The 15,727-nt window shown below is 40.3% G+C and overlaps 1 protein-coding gene across 5 annotated transcripts in view; it reads left to right on the top strand.

Annotated features, from left to right (window-relative positions):
* The window catches only part of MACROD2 (mono-ADP ribosylhydrolase 2), a 2,131,323-nt gene that overhangs the window by 1,967,723 nt on the left and 147,873 nt on the right, over positions 1-15,727 (top strand). The window lies entirely within an intron of this gene.

The raw sequence follows: 15,727 nt of genomic DNA, 5'->3' as shown, positions 1-15,727 counted from the left end.
GGAGCGAAGGAGGAATGTTTCCTACTGACAGTAAAGAGTAGAAATAGCATGGGTACTGGCCTAGCACTGGCCTGGCCTTCTGTCAGTGATGGCTGTTGTTATCAATATAATAATCATGGCCATTGTAGGGTATGCACTGCCCTAATTCAGTGAAATGTGCTTGAGAGTTTAAAATCATTCAGAGAAGAACACTTAGAACCAGGGAAAAGGCCAGCTGCAATAATTCACCCAAGATGTTAAGCTTTGTTACTGCCTGGTTGAGAGAGTAGCTGGGGCTTCCAATCTCCTGTTGTAGTTCGGTCATTTTCTAGACCATCTCTTAAGGCCACACTAGGGTAAGGAGCTGGGGCAAAGCAATACTCACCTTTCCCCTAGAGAAACTCTACCTCACCAAATGATTCCCATCACATCCATAACCTGTGTCAAAAGTTGTTTTCCAGAACCTGAGCCTGTTGTCATTTCTGAGCCTCATATAACGGCTATTAAGCTGTAGCAGTTCTTCCGCCTTTAATTAAAGAAGGGAATTCTTCCAAGTTACTCCTTCCAATGTGTGAAAACTTCATTTACTTCCTAAATCAGTTGCTTTGTTTAGGAACATCATTCTCGAATCCTAATATGACTCAATAATACAGCTTCACCTCCTGTAATTATGTGGTATAACAATCTGCTCTGAATCATAAAGATGAAAATGTGGTAACTGGATTTGCTAGCAGGGACATTCTGTCTGTGGTGAAATGTGAATGTGAGGCATTCTCCAGAAACATGGGAATTGTGCATTTGTTCCTAAGAGGGCTTCAAAGACAAATAAAAAAGTAAAAATGCTGGGCAAAGAGTGAGAAAGGGAGCGCCATCCGGCAGGCAGCAGTGGATGATTCCCTGATGTGCTGTTGTGCTGAACCCCTCCCAACTTTAGTGAGGATGACACCAGGTTCGAGAGGCTGAAGAGCCCCAGAATCACTGAAAGAGACATGGGGTTTTCCTGGGGGCTTTCATACAGGAGAGAGAGCCTGGTGGCAGCAGCCTGGGCAGGAGGACCACAGCCGCTTATAAAAAAAAACATGCAATGGCAACCTTTACTTAACCCAAGACAAAGGGCCTCCAACCCTTGTGCAGCCTGAGTTCCACAGGATGGGCCAGGGGCTCAGATGTTCCCTGTAGATAAGGAATCAATCTCCAGGTTGCCACTCCTGGATTCTAGTTGAGAACTTTGAACCGCATTGAGGTGCATCCACCACGTGGTTCATTCTCAGGATATGCTTAAGTGATTGCTATCAGCTGGGTTTACCATACATATGGCACTTATTACTTTATCAAAGTTTCTGTTTTGACAAAATAACCCATGTCCCTGAATTCACGCATTGTACTCTTGCATGTGTTCCATTTTCTGTTATGATACAAAGAGTTACAATCATTCTTTCCTAGTGCATATGCAAATGAAATCTGGTATCACTGGAAGAGGGGCAAATTTTAAGGCCGATCATTACTCTTCTCTCTAGGTCTTCTTCCCAGCGTAGCGTTATCAATGTTTCTCTAGCTTGGTCATTTCATATTTTTTTAGAAAGAGAAGCTCCTGGTATTTTTATTTATCGATCACTCAGCTTAATGCCCCAACATTTGGCCACATCTCTCTTCTCCTCCTTCTTTAGGGTTCCCTGGCCCACTTCCCACCCTCACAGGTACTACTGATTTCCTCCTTTTACCTGATAACACACATTTTCAGAAAGGGTTGTAGAAAACAAACTCACCTAGATTTTCCAGCATATATAGTCATAATAACTGTATTTAGATTCAGAAGAAAAATTTCAAGAACATATGGTCAAATTTTCTCATTCTACCGAATTTTTTTAAAGTACAGACTGCAAATGCTTCTTTAACTTGCCCAAGTCCATGCAGTTTGTTAATGTCACAATCTCTTCTTTTTTTTTCTTTTTTTTTTTCTAGAAAAAACACAGCTTCTGTAATCCTTTTCTCTTTCTCTTTCCTGGAAATTAGAACAAATTTTTTGAAGGAAGAAATATCGTCAACATTATAACCTTGAGTGAAGCATTATTACTTTAGTAAATAATCTCGCTAAGATACTGAACATCAAAATTAAAAATCAAACAACCTCTAAATGTATTTATTTGCATTTTTATGCTGTGTACTTTTGAATATAGTGGTTTTATTATTTTTATTAAAATCTCATGAACCTCTGTATACTTTGGTTTCACACACTCAACACCATACCAATAATGAAATTATCAGTAATTTCAAGTTACTAATTGATTGGCTGTCATGTGCTATAAATGATAATGCCATCTATGAGCCAGCAAGGCATACACAGAATTGTTTGGAAAAAAACCTGGTTAGTACCAGTTGCATTAATTCTAACTCCCCATAATTTAGATCTTTTTTTTTTTTCTTACAAAAAGTTGAAAGAATATTATTGTAGAAAACTTAGCACCTTTAGGCCGGGCGCGGTGGCTCACGCTTGTAATCCCAGCACTTTGGGAGGCCAAGGCAGGCGGATCATGAGGTCAGGAGATCGAGACCACGGTGAAACCCTGTCTCTACTAAAAATACAAAAAAAAGAATTAGCCGGGCGTGGTGGCGGGCGCCTGTCGTCCCAGCTACTCGGAGAGGCTGAGGCAGGAGAATGGCGTGAACTCGGGAGGCGGAGCTTGCAGTGAGCCGAGACTGCGCCACTGCACTCCAGCCTGGGCGACAGAGCGAGACTCCGTCTCAAAAAAAAAACAACAAAAAAAAACTTAGCACCTTTAATAAAGCATACTTTTCTCATACTTCTTCCTTTGTCTTTCAGAAGTAAATTCTCTACAGGTTCCTTTAGTGAAAGTCTCTCAGGCCTTATTTGTCTGAAAATGGTATTATTTTGCATTATTCTCTAAAAGCAGTATTGGTGGGTAAAAATTTGAGATTGATGGTTATTTTCTTGCAACATTTTGAAGTTTTCCTGTAGTTGTTAAGGAATATTTCCGTTTGTTTTTTGCTTCTTTTAAGCTTATCTGTTTTTCCTTTCTGTCTGCTTTGACAATCTACTCATTATCTTCTGTGTTCCATGGTACCACTATGATGTGCCTAGGTATAGATTCATTTTTATGCATCCTTCTTAGAATTTGCTGTACTTCTTGGATCTGGGAAACGGCATCTTTCATTAGTTCTGAAAAATTCTCATGTATCACTGCACCAAATAGAACTTCTAATCTGTTACTTTCTATTCTTTCCTTCTCTGTTCTTCATGACTTTTAACCCATATCGCATTTTTGTCCTCTGTGTCTCTTCTCTCTCTGATGCCTTCTGGCTAATTTTTCTCAAGTCTGTCATTTAATTTGCTAATTTTCTATTCAACTTTATTTAATCTGATGTTTAACTCTTCACCCAATTTCTAATATAGTTTTCTTTTTTGATAGGTTTTATTTGGTTCCTTTTCAAGTATACATGGTCATTTTTTATTTAATTAACACATAAAATATGTTTAATAATCTGCATCATAAATTTTAATATCTCCAGTCTGTACAAGTCTGATTCTGCAGTTTATTGATTCTGCAAACTTATGCGCTTGGTTATTTCCTTGTGTATTTTGCCTTTCTGATGATCATGTTCCTTGGATTTTTACTTATGGAAGCTTTTTTGATGTTGCTTTAAGAGCTCATTTATTTACACTTGGTTTTCTAAGTATTACCTTAGCAATACCTTAAAGTACATATTTGGCTTAGAGTTTTGTTTTTATTTTGTTGGCTAATGGTCCTTAAACCCATCTTAGTCCATGTATAAGATGAGGAAATCTCAACAGAGACCTTTTTTTCCCTTTTTTCTCGCGACCGATGCTAAAACTGACATAGGCAAATCTCCCACTCTATTTATGACGCTAGCACGGGCCCCGCCACGCCTCACACGTGTGGCTCATTCAAATCCAAGCTCTAGCTAGTGGTTCTCAAAGAGTGTTCTTGAATCTGCATCCATCAGCCTCACCTGGAAACTCATGCCTATAATCCCAGCACTTTGGGAGCACGAGGCGGGTGGATCACTTGTGGTCAGGAGTTCCAGACCAACCTGGCCAACATGGTGAAACCCCTGTCTCTGCTAAAAATACAAAAATTAGCTGGGAATGGTGGCATGTGCCTGTAATCCCAGTTACTAAGGAGGCTGAGGCATGAGAATTGCTTGAACCTGGGAGGTGGAGGTTGCAGTGAGCTGAGATCGAGCCACTGCACTCCAGCCTGGGCCACAGAGCAAGACTCAGTCTAAAAAAAAAAAAAAAAAAAAAACAAACAAACAAAAAAAACAAAAAATAAATTCTAGGTTCACATCCCAGACCTACTGAATCAGAAACCTGAAGTGGGGTCCTGTAATCTGTATTCTCAAAAGCTCTTCATCTGAAGATGCACGCTCAAACTTGAGAACTGTTGTTCTTGAGTCTAGGTTACCTGGGGTTGGCAGATGCCTCAAAGCAAATATTGATTTCAGTGCCTGCTTAGAACTCTTGATCCTGGCACTTTTATCATTTCTGTTTCTAAGAATTTCCCTTACAAAAGCACCAGCTCAGCCATGTATTCAAGAATTAGATAGATAGATGCATACATATATATGTAAATACATATAGATAGCACATACCTACTATATATATATATATATATGCACACACATATAGTATGTATATGTGTATACCTTATATGTATATATGTATACACATACCTATATGTGTGTGCATATATATAGGTGTGTAGGTATGTGATATCTATTGAATGTATGTATATATGTGTATGCATCTATCTAATTCTTGAATACATGGCTATGAATACATACATATATGCATACATGCACATACATATACATACATGCACATACACGTGTGTGCATATCTGTAGGTATGTGCTATCTATATGTATGTATATATGTATGTATGCACATACAAATATATGGGTGTATATATATCTGTAGGTATGTGCTATCTATATGTATGCATCTGTTTACTTATCTAATCACACATATATGTGTATATATGTATATGTGTGTATATGTACACATGTGTATATATGTATCTTTACATACATATAGATATATACACATGTGTGTACATATATACACATACGCATATATCTATACACATACATACATTTCTAATACACAGCCTGGAAAGATACATATCAAGTTGACCTCAGAAATTATGTTGGAGGAGTGAAGAAGGAGCACAGATGGGTTTTGGAGAGTTTCATATTCCACTTTCTAAATGTATGTGAAATTGAATATGCATACACACATATAATGAATTATTTTATAAAACAAACACATATTTTCATTAAAAAAGAACTAAATGGACTATATGCTGCTAAGTTCAGTAGCATGTTTCAAACAGTAATTTTCTCCATACCTAAGTCTCCAAAGCCTTCAGTGGCTTTTGGTAACAAATGGAACTTTCCATCATATTTTTACAGAAAGCACTAGCACTTTGACTCTTGCTCCGCAATTGCCTTTACATAGAATATTCAATAAGCATACGTGGGATGCTCATTCATCAGGAAACTGAACCCTTGCAATTCTAAATCAAGCAAACCTATATTGCACTTTAAAATATTAATGATGTCTTTTGTCAGACGAAATTATATGTGGAAACATTTTGGAAACTAGAAAGCACTATGCCAGTTTGAAGGATCTAATGATAATATTAAAGTTATTATTATTATTATTTTACTAAAATAAATTTTTCTGAATACATGAACCATTTATGGAACGTAGCTTGTATTTCCTAAGAGGCAGAATTTTCTCTCTGCCCCATTATTTTCTATGCATATTAAAGTATCGTGTGACATGCTGTTTTGTGAGTGGCTGGACAGAAGGGACATTCTATCTTTCAGAATGCCATGCAGCAGTTCATGCATTATATTCATAAGCACGATTTTTAATTTAATTTTTTTGACAAGTGCAGTGAAGGGTAAAATCAGGCAGTCATAATTTTGACTTTGCCATCACTCAAATGAGCTTAGTGATTGGCCAGCTTTTAACAAAATAAGGATTCAGGAAAAGCAGCTTTCCCCTGAAGAAAAGCTTTGTTTTATCCTCTAGACTTTAAAATATCAAGAATTTAAGCAAAATGTGTAAATTTCCATGGTGAAAAATCAGAATACAATAAATGCCTATACCACCATTTTGCTTTAATCATATTTTTCTTATATTCTGCTTGATTCCAGGCAATTCTGAACTATCCCCCACCACAAAGTAGTAGAAGGACCCAGTGGTCTATTTTCATTTGTACTGGTGCTCCCCATACTTACCCATTAAACAGACCACCGAGTCCTGTTTCACAGTCAGCTCTAGGACTTTAAATGGGACTTCAAGAATGTGAGTATTAAGGCATTTTCCATTGTGAGAAGGGCTGAATCTACCAAGGCAGAGAAACCACAGGTTCTGTTTGACCGGGAACTATCCCAATTTATGCATATTGCCATTGGCATTTGTTAGCAATGTTCCCTTTCACTCTTGGAGGTAACCCAAGTTTGGTGATAACATACATGGACCCTCATACCCATAGAGAAACAGTTCAGTATGAGTATGGACAGAACTCTCAATTGTCCATGTTCTGCTTCCTACTTGGGCAGTTTTTCTAACCTGACTGTTTCTTCATACATTAAATGGACAGAAGGGAAACTGATCTTGCAGGACTGCAGGGCAATTTAAATAAGATGATTTATGGAAAACACCGGGCACGTTGACTAGACAGAAGAGCTGCTCAGTGAGTATATTGAATTTGAAACAAGAAGAGCTCCCTCCCACCGAAAACTCCCCCACCTTACTTATTAATGCTTGAAATTCCTTTTAACATGAACAAAATACTTTTGCAAGCAGAGATACATTTTTAAATGCATTGCTTGCGTCGCACATCTAGCTGGGTTTGTTTCTCTCCTGTTTCCCTTAGGTTCACTCAGCACACTCTGCATGCCTCCCCTCCCCAGCCCCCAGTTGCACTAATTCCAGTCCCAAAGGGACTTTCTTCCAGTCTGTCTTCATCTTCCTGATCTCTATTCCTCTTATCTTCAAGTCCAGATTCCCAAGAAACTACAGAAGGTCCCCCACTTACAATGGTTTGATTTAGGGTTTTTTGACTTGATGATGTGAAAGCAATAGGCATTCAGTAGAAATCTTACTTTGGTTTTGAATTTTGATGTTCTTCTGGACTCTCGATATGATAGTCTCTCATGATGCTGTGCGGTGAGCCGCAGCCCCCAGTCAGCCGCACCATGACGACGGTAAACAACTGATACTGCACTCTAGAGTGGCCTGTGTTGTCAGCAGTTTTTGGATATGATGTCTTGTGTTTTCACACTTCATCATGTCTACAAAATGCCCGTCTGTGCAAGTTAGGTGTATTAAATGCATTTTTGCTTACAGTATTTTCAACCTACAATGGGTTTATCAAGACATAGCCCCATCTTAAGTCAAGGAGCATCAGCAGCCTATCTCCAATATTTACACAACCACACACCTCAATAATTTCTCAATCTCTACTTAACTGTCTCTAAAACTTTAAGGAGGGTACCAGATTAGGTCAGGGGCATGAGGAAAGAGGTGGTCTCTAGTTATCGGCCCTCAGTTCAGAGCTTGCCACTCAGACAGCCATTGTTTGGTCCTCATGGTCTCTTGAGATCTGTTGACTGTCAGCTATTTCTGTAAGATTCTGGGACCAAGAATCTCTCTTCTGAGGCTGGGCCTTATTCTTACTGCCTGTGGTCTTCTTTCCCTGATAAGTGTTTCTCAAAATATGGCCAATGGAACCCTGGGGGAGGTCCCCCAAAGCCCTTCCAGAGATCCACAAGGTCGAAATTAATTTTGCATGGAGCTGTCCTCCCAGAAGTCTCCACTCACATGGAATTCAGTGTGCACGAGGTCCTCTATAGTTGTGCAAAACGATGCTACTGCAGAAACATCCGCTGCATCCTTCCTCCAACCACATCGGCATAGCTGCCTACCATCCAGTTTCTCCAAGCACCCATTCCACATACTTTTGTTAATGCCTACCATTTGACAGTGTAGGTACTGTTCTAAGCCCTGAACACAATATAATATATATGTATTATATTAATATATTATAAGCCCCTGCTTTCTTGGGGCTTATATTCGATATATAAAATAGAGGCCCCTATTCTCTTGGGGCTTTTATTCTAGGGTATGTGGCATTGGGGGTTGGCAGATAAAAAATGGATACAATGTATAATAAATTATTTATCGCTGCCTGAAAATTTATCCTAAAGCTTCAACCAATGATAAGCAATTATTATCTCGGAGTTTCTGTCAGTCAGGAATTGGACAGTAGCATATCTTGAGGTTCTGGGCCACCATATCTCATGCTAATGTGTGATAGTTTAGGTCACAAACGATGGCTTCTACCTTGCGCCCTCTCGGATCACTTGCTCTGGGGTAAGGCAGCCACCATGTCTGAGGACCCCAGCTCCGTGGAGAGGTTCTCACGGCAAGGAGCTGAGGCCCCCTGCTGGCAGCCAGCACCAAGATCTAAGTCATCTGAGCGAACCATCTTGGAGTCAGATCCTCCAGTCCCAAGAAAGCCCCCAGATGACTGCAGACGTAGCTGACATTGTGATAACAACTTCATGGGAGGCGTCATGCCAAGAGCCATGGAGAAAAATTGAGCAGGGGAGGAGCTAGGGAATGCCCAAGTGTGTATGAATGTGGGAGTGAGTGCGTGTGTATGTGGTGGGGGAAATTAGGAGACAGCTGGGCTGGGTTTTAAAATATGTGAGATCTCTCTGATTATTAAGTTTCTATTTGAGAAGAAACCTGAAAAACATAAAGGGGTAAGCCAGGCAGCAATCTGGGAAAAGAGTGTTCCAGTAGAGGAAACAGTAAGTGGGCCAGGCGCGGTGTCTCACGCCTGTATTCCAAGCCCTTTGGGAGGCTGAGACGGGCAGATCACTCGAGGTCAGGAGTTCGAGGCTAAAAATACAAATATTAGCCAGGCGTAGTGGCGCACGCCTGTAATTGCAGCTACTTCGGAGGCTGAGGCAGGAGAATCGCTGAAACCCGGGAGGCGGAGGTTGCAGTGAGCCGAGATCGTGGCAGAGTGAGACTCTGTCTCAAAAAAAGAAACAACAACAACAAAAACAGTAAATGCTAAAGCCCCAATGATCGAAGCGTCTGACTTACCCTAATAAAAAGCAAGAAGGTCCATGTGACAGCAGCGGCAGAGAGCGACGGGGAGGAGAGTAACTGGAGAGGCCCATCCTGGAGAGGGGTGGGTTCCGCACTTGAGTGTGCATGAGAATCACCAGAGGGTGTGTCAAACCCAGATTTCAGGGTCTCACCCAAAGTCTCTGATTCAGTAGGTTTGGGGGTGGGGCTGAGAATCTGCACGTCCAATAATTTTCCAGGTGATGCTGATGCCCTACGATGGAGATTATATCTTGAGAATCACTGCCTTGGGCATTGTTGACCTCTGTAAGAACTGTGGCTGCTTCTCTCAGTGAAATGGGAAGAGAGCATTTAAAGCAGAGATAGGACATGCTCCAACTTACATTTTAAAAGGAATCTTGTGGTTACTGTGTTGAGAAATAGACTGTGAGGGGCTAAGGGCAGAAACAGGAAAGAGTTTATTAGAGCAAGGGATATTAATGGCTTGACCCAAGTAGCAGCGAAAGGCAAGAGTGATAATTGGTCACTTTTGGACATGTGTTAAAGGTAAAGCAAACAGAATTCACAGACGCGTTGGATGTGGCATGTGAGAGAAAGAGAGGAGGCATAGATGAGTGTTTTCATTCTCTCCACCACTACTGAATCCAGAATAGAAGTTGTACCCTGGTTATACTTAATTCAAACCTTGCAGGAAAAACAGTTCTTCACTATTCATACAGTCTTCTTGTCCATCATGTCTTCCTGCTCTCCTCACCCCAGGAAGGCCATAGTAGCGCACCCCAAGGCCAGAGTTCCTTGTTTTACATTTTTAATTTGTGTTTGTTTGTTTTTTTAGAGACAGGGTCTCACTGTGCTGCTGAGGCTGGTCTCGAACTTCTGAACTCAAGCAACCCTCCAGCCTCGGCCTCCCAAAGTGCTGGGATTACAGGTGTGAGCCACCGTGCCCAGTGCAAATTTTCCAATTAAGCTAAAGCAAAATTTTCAGGCACAAAGAAAAATCTCCTAAATATCAAAAAGAGTAAAAGCACAAAAATATTGACAAACAAGATAAACTGAGTAAAAAGATTATTTTATGTGATTTAGATAGTATGATTTCACTATGTTTCTCCCCATAAAAGGTGTTTTTTTATTGTTGTTGTCTTGTTGCTTTTCAATAAGAAACTTCCCAGTTAAGGAATGATCATGTAATTGCTATCATTTATGATTGCCAAGCTCAAGAAGACAGTAAGAAAAAAAGAAAGAGGCCGGGCGCGGTGGCTCATGCCTGTAATCCCAGCACTTTGGGAGGCTGAGGCGGCCAGATCATGAGGTCAGGAGATCGAGACCATCCTGGCTAACACGGTGAAACCCCGTCTCTACTAAAAATACAAAAAATTAGCCAGGCGTGGTGGCGGGCGCCTGTAGTCCCAGCTACTTAGGAGGCTGAGGCAGGAGAATGGCGTGAACCTGGGAGTCGGAGCTTGCAGTGAGCCGCGACCGCACCACTGCACTCCAGCCTGCGTGAAAGAGAGAGACTCTGTCTCAAAAAAAAAAACAAAAAAAGAAAGAAAGGAGGTAAAGAAAGGAGGAAGAGAGGGAGGAAAGAGGTGGGGGAGAAGGAGAAAAGGGAAAATATAGTTGCAAGCTAATGGAAAGACCCCTGAACTAGGAATCAGACCCCTGAAGTCTATTTTCATCCCTTAGGTGTATGATCATATTCTTTACCTCGTGTCTCTCAGGTCCATTTAGTTATCAAATTCTGTAATTCTACAAACCATCATATTCATGAAAATTGATTCTTTATGAGCTCTTTTCTTCATGGTCAATAAATATTTCCATCCTTAATTCAAAGCACAGAATCATGGCTCTTAATGGCCAAGTGGGCCTCTGAGAACATCCAGGGCAACACTCGTTTCACAGATGAGGAAACGTTCTTTTAAAACTCCTCTGAAATTGTCTAGAGGGCTCATGAAAGGTGACACTAAGTTCACTATTAAAAAACTAAAGGAAAAGATGAGTTTATCAGGGCATAGACAATGGATCTTTTTATAGTAACTTTAAAGGTACCTTTCTTTAAATGTTGTAGATGTCTGTGAGTAATTTAGACTATGTGTTTAACCATTTGTCTATTTTGATTTTCTAAACCAAGGATGAAGAATACATCAGTCAGATGCGTTTGCCTTTGTTTTGTTGAAAACTCAGTCCCTGGGTTTTTAGAACTAAAGCATTAGAGTGATTGTTTTCAATGTTGACACCATGCCAATAGGACATTTGAGGACTTATAATATTAGGTACTAATTTTTCAACAGAGAAAAGTTTTGTTTTGTCATTAAGGAGAGGTACTGCTATTTGAACAGTGTTGAATTTTCATGTTATGATTTTGTAGCTGTATTTCAAAATTTCAGTTTTCTAATGTAACTAAGTGGTGCTTTCCTACTATACCAGAGAGAGCCTTAAAACTGTCCACCTACACTAGAATTTCCTGGATTCACGCCACACTCTCCTAATGCCTTGCTCAAGCGTGCCTGTTCTCTCCTACCTCTTGTCACTCTGGAGCCATCAGAGACAGTCTTAGGAAATGATTTCACCTCCAGGGATCACCATGCCTGAGGAATGATATGCAGAAACCCAGGGTACTGTATTCTCTGTAGACAGAAAATGCTAGCAGAACCACTTGAATCATTTCTCAATTCTCCATCCTGAGAATTCCCCACTGGCTTCTAACAATCTTTGCTGCTGGCAGAAGGAAAGTAGATATGGGGTTTGAGAGGAAAGGGGCAGAGGGAAGGGGAGACTGGCTCTAGAATGTGGAGCGAAAGTGGAATGTTTTTGCTGAGTGCTTAGTGAACAGTTGCAAACTGCCACCCTTGGGAGAACCTCTCATTCAACCACTTATGGTGAATCCTAAAATGCAGATTCCTGCACCTAGCCCAACCCTTCACCAAATCAGAAAGCTGCATGCTAACTAGATTCAATGCATCTTTGGAGCACCATTTCTTTTGCCTTTGTTTTTTATTTTAAACAACCTCAAACTTAAAGCAAATTTGCAAGTACAGTAAAAATAACCATTTTTTCCTGAACCATTTGGGAATAAGTTGCCAATCTAGTGTCTTCTATCCCCAAACATTTAACTGAGCATTTTCTACAAATTGGGCATTCATCCTGCATGAGCACAATAAAAAGATCAAAATTAGAACATGAATATTGATATATCACTACTAACTAACTTTCAGATCTCATTTAAGTTTCACCAGTTTTCCAATGGTGCTCTTTGTAACAAAAAAAAACCCTTTCAAACTCAAATTTCTCATTTCGTTGTCACATCTCTTTATTCTCCTCCAGTCTGGAACAGTTTCCCAACCTTAATTCGACTTTACTGCCCTTGACACTTTTGAAGATTGCAGGTCAGTTATCTGCTCGAATGTTTCCAGTTTGGGTTGGTCTGATGTTTTCTCATGGCTGGATTCAAGTGATACATCTTTGAAGAACTATCACAGAGGTGATACTGTGTTCTTCTCATGGCAGGCTATGAAGGGCCCATCATCTCAATTTGTCCCATTATTGACAATATTCACTCACTTTAATTACTTGATTAAGGTGGTGTCTCAGAGGCTCCTCAACTACACAGCTGCTTTTTCCTCTGTTTGTAATTGATGAGTACCCCTTGTGGGAAGGCACAATGAAACTAGGTAAATGGCCCATTCCTCATTAAACTTTCAGTTTATTCATTTGTGTACTTATTTATGTCCTCGTGGACTCATCATTTCCCATTCTATTCAATGGGTTGTAATAACGCACTAGCCTTGGTACCCACCAATTCTTCAAGGAGGTTTGGTTTCTTTTAGTAAAGAAGTGTATTTGGAAACTAGATCTGAGTATTAAGTGTGTGGATCACAATTTGAGATATGTTATTTAAAATAGAATGATCAGATTATCTTGGTGGTTCAATGTGGGGAACCAGCTCAAAAGATCAGTCAATCACATCTTCCTGATGAATTCATCCAATTGCCAGAATGGTTTTCTTATAGACCTTCCATTATAGCTGTGGCCAAGAGAGCAAATCGTCCAACTTTGGTTAAGTTTGGCAGAGTACAGCCCAATGAGGATGGGAAGAACATGGAAATCTGTTTGGCGTTTAGGGTTTCTAAAAGTGTTAACTCAGTCCTGTTGTCAAATTTTGCTTTTCCATTATATAACACCAAATCAACTAATTAGCAAAGGGTTAATATTACATGTGTAGACATGCCCTTGAATTGTTTATGCACTCTTTTTTTGTTCTCTTTTTATTGTGAATGTTAAAATACACACGAGACAAAGGTCACATTTCTACACTGATGACGCAGTGTGCTGTGAGTGTGGACAGTCATTTTGCTAATTCTCCTCATTGGCGGTTCCACTAGATGGATGATTTCCCTGAATTAGCCATCATAACTGCCATCTGTTCCTGTGCATAGATACAGAGATCTAAAGGGTAGAGGTCAGGAAGAATTTTAATAAGGGCTGTGTGCTCAGTTGCCTCTGTTTGTCTCTCTAGAACATTCTCTAGACTGCTTTTTGCCTGAGACCCTCCTCTAAGGGGCTGCATTGACTGGACTCCCTCACCCTCAAGCTTTGGGTTGGTTAACCAATGTTTCTCAATTATTTTCATGATTACACTCCCTAAGGAGGCTTTTTTAGACATTCTTTTTCTAATTGTCTCTGACCATGAAATTTTAATACCATAAATATATTGCATATCTATTTATGAACTGTGTCTTTTGGAGGGCACAGACCATTATAATAGCTAAGGGTTTTGTGCTGTGTTTTTTTTTTTTTCCTTTTTGCCCTGCCAGGAACAAATGTTTGCTTCCCATTGAGAAGGCATGAGCTAGACCAGTGGAAGTCACTTAAGGGAGATTGGAGAATGGGGGGAAAGGTACTAAGGACAAAAAGACATTTATTCTCTTTGACCCTTGCTGCCAGACAGAAATGACTTCACCCAAGGACACTGCACTTGCAGGTGGCCTTCTCCACCTCCAGCTATTGCTTGGTTTCAGGTGACCACTCCCTTTCTCTTCTCAGATCTATGGGTGGTAACAGCTCCCATCCACTGCTAGTCTTGGACATCTTTACTTTCCTTCATTGATTCCCTTGACTCTGCCCACATCTTTTAAAATATCCCACATTAAACTTTTTACACCCCTTTGAATGTGTCCTGCTTCCTGCTGGGACCATGACTAGTCTCTTCTAATTGGAAACCATATCACCTTCTGTGACGTAGTCTCCAAGTCAGGCAGTCTCATTTCAACTACAGTCTTTCTTTATGCTTTTCTTTTTCCTTTCTGGACTCTTACCTGTCTTTTATTTCTTACTCAGCAACAGTGTCTGCCCATTAAAATGCACCTTTGCGGTGGTGGTTTGGTTTTCTTTATCTCTCTTATTCTTTCCCTTCCTGTTGCATTTTCACTGGCATTGCATGGGATTTTTGTCTGGATACTAAGCCATAGCATCTTATACCTTGCATGCTTGATATTTCTCTTTCTTAGCTTTCCAAACAGCCAAGTCACCCTGAGAGGCTCTTGAATACTTTCTTTCCACAAGTTAGTGATCTTAGCTGGCAAGAGCAGACGATGGCTGTTCCGGGTACTAGGGATGTATAAAACTTGTTGGCTTAAAATAATGACATTTATTTTGCTCACACATCTGCGAGCTTGGCAGGACTCGGCAGGGATGGTTGTCTCTGCTCTACTCAGCATTGGCTGGGGTGGCTCAGAAATTGGGAGGCTGAAATATCCAGGGCTTCTCTTACTCACTTGTCTGAGCCCTGAGCTTAAAAGACTCAAATAACTGAAAGCTGGAATAACTGGAGCTCTTTGGGCATCTCTCTAGCTTGATGCAGTCTCTCCATGTAATCTACCAGCATGGGGGGCTTAGGGCAGTCTTACTTGTTACACATTGACTCAGAGCTCCCGTATTGATTATGTCAAGAGAAAGAGCTTGTTATTCAGTGTTATTTTGACCACATTGTATTGGTCGAGGTTAACAAGTCCCTCCAGGATTAAGGGGAGAGAACTTAGACCCTACCTCTTGAAGGAGAATGTCAATGTCACATTGTATATTTTTAAAAAGTGGAATGAGATATGTATAGGTACAGTCATTTTTGGAAAAACAATCTGATCTGCTTCAGTATCATACACGTAAGTACATAATACAATTTTTGAGACCTTGTGGAAGTCCCTTGGGTTTCAAAAGAAAATACTGGAAATTACCAATGCAAAACAAGCAGAGATAGGAAGATGTCAGTTAGGAGGTCTTAATACCTACTTTGTATAATAATGGGGCTCAGGATTACTGAGTGAGAAGATCAAGAGTAGGTACAGTCAAGGAAATAAGAACTCTGGATTTCTGCCTATGCAGATTGAGTCAAGCAAGTCTCTGATCTCTATCAAATGAAGAATTAATCTTATGATTTTGATGTTCTCTCTCAAAACCCCTGGTTTGTTATGCCATTATCAACTCACTTTTCTGTTTCCTGTTTAAAGTCACTTTTCCTCAAAGTTTGCTGACTCCAAATTCTGTTGCTTTTGCTGAGAAGACAGTCACACTGCTGTCTATGCAGCTCCACTAAATC

The sequence above is a fragment of the Hylobates moloch genome, unplaced genomic scaffold, assembly GCF_009828535.3.
Source record: "Hylobates moloch isolate HMO894 unplaced genomic scaffold, HMol_V3 SCAFFOLD_21, whole genome shotgun sequence".
In the NCBI taxonomy this organism is placed as follows: domain Eukaryota; kingdom Metazoa; phylum Chordata; class Mammalia; order Primates; family Hylobatidae; genus Hylobates; species Hylobates moloch.
The sequence above is the reverse complement of the archived record's forward strand: the minus strand, read 5'-3'. Positions and strand labels throughout refer to the sequence as shown.